We start from the raw sequence: 4,570 nt of genomic DNA on the forward strand, positions 1-4,570 counted from the left end.
AGAACTGTCTTTTTATTTTGTTTTTTGAGTCAGGCTTCCCTGTAGCTCAGCCAGGCTTCTATGGCTCCAGAGTGTTGGGATCTGAAGTCTGTATATCACCCTTGGTTTATCAAGCTTAAGGATTCCTGTGTGCTAGACAGCCTGAGCTAGGCTTGATGTCCTTATTTTAAGTTTTCTGGTTTTGAAGATGACAGGTCATTAGAAGCCTCTTCCCTTTTACTGGTAACTGCTTGCCTGAGAATTATCTTTCTTCTGGTTGTACTAGGCAAGGAGAGGCCAAACATCCTCCTGCATTGTCTTGGCTCAAACTGTGGCAACACCTATCACACTGAATTTGTATCTCTGCTTCATCTCTCAGATCTTGCCTGACCTTTGTATCTAACAAAACCACAGCTGACATTAGTGTAATCTCCCTTCTCCCTCTCAATCCTATGGACGGCCTTTTGGTGGGTCTAGGCCGAGCAATCCTCTGGGTTGGTCTGACAGACTCCAAGTTCTCATGTACTAGGGTACCGAGGCCTGCGGAATGATTCAAGCTTCCTTTGTAGAGACAAGCAGTGCATCTGAGAAACGGACTGCAGGCAGAACGACAAACCAGAGCATCACAAAGAAGAGACCTTGGACTGGAAAACAGGGAAGAGATGAAGCACGAGCCAGAGAGAGTGCCCAGTAGACGCTGCTGGGTTAAAACATCAGAGACAGGATCTGCAGAAACCTACAGCATGGCTGGAGAAAGGCCAGGTGTCCAGAACAGCCTCTGGTCGGGGCGGGGCCTGACAAAGCCGGACTGGGCTAGGGACCAGGCCTTGGCAGCCAAAGGAAGAGGCTGAAAGCAGGGATTGGGGTGAGGAGTGGCAGACCAAGGGTTGAGTGGAGTTGGGGGCCGGTCCTGGCGGCCGCGGAGGGGCGGGGGAAGGCTGTGGGCGGGGCCTGGAAGCTCCGAGCAAGTTAGTTTAGGGCTGGGTTTCTCTCTAAGCAGGGTCGGCTGGAGGTAGGGTCCCAAGGTGCAGGATTAGGGGCTGAGAGCGGGGTCTGGAGGCGACAAATGATTGTAGGGCGGGGCCTGGGGAGGGGCCTGGTGGCGAGGGGGCGAGGCCAGGCCGCGGGTTGGGCAGTTTAGGGTTCAGGGGTCTTAGACTAAGCGGTTCTTCGCGAGCACTGGGCCAGAGCGCACTGAAGCCACGCCCCTTTCCCCTGCTCAGACCACGCCCAAGGCCCCATCAAACTCCTCCCGGAGGCCCCCTCCGGTCCCATTTCCTCTCTCGCGGGTGGAGGCTCAGTAGAGAGGAGTTTCTCGGCCCAACGCGGTCTGTGGCGTGTCTACGGTATCTTCGGGTTAGCTGATCCCCGCACCGCGTCGGCCTGCATCCTGCTGTCTGCACCCCCAGGTAAGCAAGCGCCCCTCTCTGGGGGCGCCGCCCTAATAGTTACCCTCGAAACATTCTCCTGTCTCTCCTCCAGGACTTAGTATTGCCTTGGTCGGAGCCAAAACGATCACTGAATTTTCCATCATTCCTCCCACAAGGTATTTCTCAGGGTTTCCCATCTGCTTGGGGCTCAGGTTGCATTCTCCGGAGAGCTGTGGTGCCTCCGAGGGCGCAAGTGCAGGTGGTGGACGTGACAGGAAAATGCGCGGGAGAGAATGGGGGCTGTCGTGACGTGGGGAATCCGGACTTGTGAACGGGCCCTGCGCCACATGAGTGTCTGTCACCCAAGAACTGGTGCACAGCGCCTGCTGGGTGCTACTGACCCGCAAAGGCCGCAGGCACAGCAGGGTCTTGACGAAAATCACGTAGACCCGGCCTCTGGGAAACAAGGTGGTTTCAGATGGTGCCTGGAGTGTGCAGAGCACTATTCAAAGGGGGTTGGAGTGTAGTGAGGAAGCGTGCGGTGTCTGAGGGAAAGGGGCAGCCTGGCTTGATAGCACCTGCTCTGGAGAGCTTTCTGGGCCCAGGCAACAAAATCCTCGGGAAAGGCCCAGGTTGGTGTGTTTGCAGATCAGAAAAGAGGGTGAAGGGTATACGGGGCAGAAAGGAGGTAGGAATTGGTTGACCAAGCTTGGAAGGCAACGAGGAGCCATCAATTCCATTCTGTGGGTTTTGTGTACGAGGGGTGCTTAAAGCAGTAAGTAACAGCCATCTGATTGTGTCTTGAGAGGAACATCCTGCACTATGTAGGGAAAGTTGAAAAGACACCGGGCAGCCCCAGCGACTGGCGGGGGGTGGGGCTGTGGGTGGGAGCTCTGATGGAAGGTGTGTGACATGATAGGAAGTTAGAAATTCTTTGTTTCCCCCCAGAAGAATTGTGTTTCATGCTTGTTTGGAAGTGAGAGGTGAGGAATGTCTGTGGAGCTTTCAGAACCGAGCTTCTGAGAAATTGGAAGGGGCCTTATTTTACTTTATTTTATTTGGTGGGAGGTGGTTGAATCCAGGGCCTTGTCCTAGGCAAGCACTGCACCACTGCAATACTTTGGTTGTTTCCTTCTTCATGTATTTGTACACACATGTGGTGTATATGTGTGTATACATGTGTGTGCAGGTATGTGTCTGTGTGGAAGCCAGAGGTTGACTTCTTATGCCTTCCTCTACCGCCCTTCACATTATGTTTTGAGACAGGGTCTCTTTACTGAACCTGGAGGTCATCACACTTGCACAGCAGGCACGGGCAGGACTCACTGAGTTGTCTGTCATCATCAGCTTAGCCTGAGGTTTTATTTTGAGACCATCTCACTAACTTGGGTAAGCTGCCTTTGAACTCATTCTGTAAGCCAGTCATGCCTTGGGCTTGCAAAATCTATGAGCTGATATGTGGATGTGGGAGACCGGGCTGCCTAAGACTGAAGTTTGGGCCCAGTCAGGGACCTAGGCACTAGTGTGGGGTGACCTGGACCTATCGGCTGGATGCAGAGCCCCGAGAAAGGAGTCTCAGACTATGAACTTGTCTTGGAAGCCCCACATCCTTGACAGCTGGAATCTTCCCAGCCAGAGATGCAGTTTGGGTCAAGTTCCAGTAGCATCACTCAGCATGCCTTGAGCCTTCTTGCAGGGAATGCTGGGGGATCTCCTTTCCCTATCTTCTCACTTAAGGAGCTTATTTTCAGGAGTCCAGGAGAGAAGAGGCAATAGACATAGAGCTGGGAACTCCTGGCTGCAGGAAAGGGTTCTGAGTTTCTGTTTGCCTGTCTGCAAAATGGGTCTGAAGTACCTTTCTCCTTAATGAGTCCGAAATCTCTGCCCTTTACATTCCTGAGAGCCTGTGGTTGGCTTCCTTGCCCACTCTGAGATAAGGAGAACACTATCCACTTCTAAACCCAAGGCCATTAGCCATTAGAGGGGTGAGGGGAGCATCTAGTTGGCACAGTGCCTGGGAGAGAGTGAATATTTAGCAAAGGAGCCTCTGGGCTTACCAAAGATGACAGAGAGAGTGAGTAAAGGCCCGCCTCCCACCCTGGGATGATACAAGAAAGCATTGCACCCAGGAATGCTCCCCTCTGATCTGGGTGCCCCAGGTTGCTCACAACTCCAGCCTGGGCTTGCAGAGTGGTGCAGCCCTCAGGCTAGTGGGATCACCTCATTTTCCCCAGTTGTAAAATGGGACCAATGGTATTTAAACACCCTGCATAGTTAGAAGAACTGAGGACAATACCTGGCTAGTAATCAGTGCCTGATGAAATCAGTCTATTAACATAGGAATATTGCAGAGTTCATGCCTCAGGGCAGAACTGAATGCAGTAACATGGCCTGGCTCAGAGAGTCAGGAAAGGCCTCCTGGGTGGGTGACACTTCTCTGTGTTCTGGGTTACATGGGATGATTTGATTGAAGATAGAGAGACACTGTGGGATGAATTTATTCTCTCTTAAGCCGGAGATCAGCCTCTCAAGGACTGAATGCTGGCAGCTTCCTAGAAGCCCTTTAAACAAATATTTATTTACTTTACATCCAGACTGCAGCTCCTCTCCTTCCCTCTCAGTCCTTCCCCATCCCCACCCCTCTGCCCCATCCATTTCTCCCATTTTTCTTCAGAAAAGGGGGGACCTCCCATGAATATCAGCCAGCCTTGGAATAGCAAGTTGCAGTAAGATTAGGTGCATCTTCTTGAGGTTAGACGAGGCAGCCCAGTTAGGGGAAAGGGCTCTAAAGGCAGGCAACAGATTCTGAAGTAGCCCTACTTCTGCTGGGAGGAGGTCCACATAACGACCCAGCCGCACAACTGTTACGTATCTGCGGATGACCTAGGTCAGCCCCATGCTTGTTCTCCTAGAGGTGTTTTTTATCGTGATACAAAAGGCACTTTTAGCAAGGTAAGTTTTGTGTATCACAATCTTTTATCTGATCTAGGGTTTGTCTTGAAGGAACCATCACCTAAGCAATTTGCAGCCATACCTAATTTCTTCCCCGGTATGTCTCGGGACTAAGTTATGCAAAAGCTCTGAGAACAACCTTATAAAATCTCAGATAACAACCGCTGAGAAAAGGCTACTTCAGAGCTTAGGTGCCAACCCTCTGGACATCATGCCAGGTAGAATGCTACAGTGATTCACATAAGAATGGATTGGGCAGAAGAACGTAT

At 51.7% G+C, this 4,570-nt stretch overlaps 1 protein-coding gene across 1 annotated transcript in view; it reads left to right on the plus strand.

Annotated features, from left to right (window-relative positions):
• The first annotated feature begins 776 nt into the window (after positions 1–776).
• Cers4 (ceramide synthase 4) overlaps positions 777–4,570 on the plus strand; it is a 32,963-nt gene continuing 29,169 nt past the window's right edge. Inside the window, exons 1-2 of the mRNA XM_032886406.1 lie at positions 777–844; positions 1,203–1,388. The gene's annotated coding sequence lies outside the window, so the exon portion shown is untranslated. The remainder of the gene's footprint in view (positions 845–1,202; positions 1,389–4,570) is intronic.

Source organism: Rattus rattus, chromosome 16 (assembly GCF_011064425.1).
Source record: "Rattus rattus isolate New Zealand chromosome 16, Rrattus_CSIRO_v1, whole genome shotgun sequence".
Taxonomy (NCBI): Eukaryota; Metazoa; Chordata; class Mammalia; order Rodentia; family Muridae; genus Rattus; species Rattus rattus.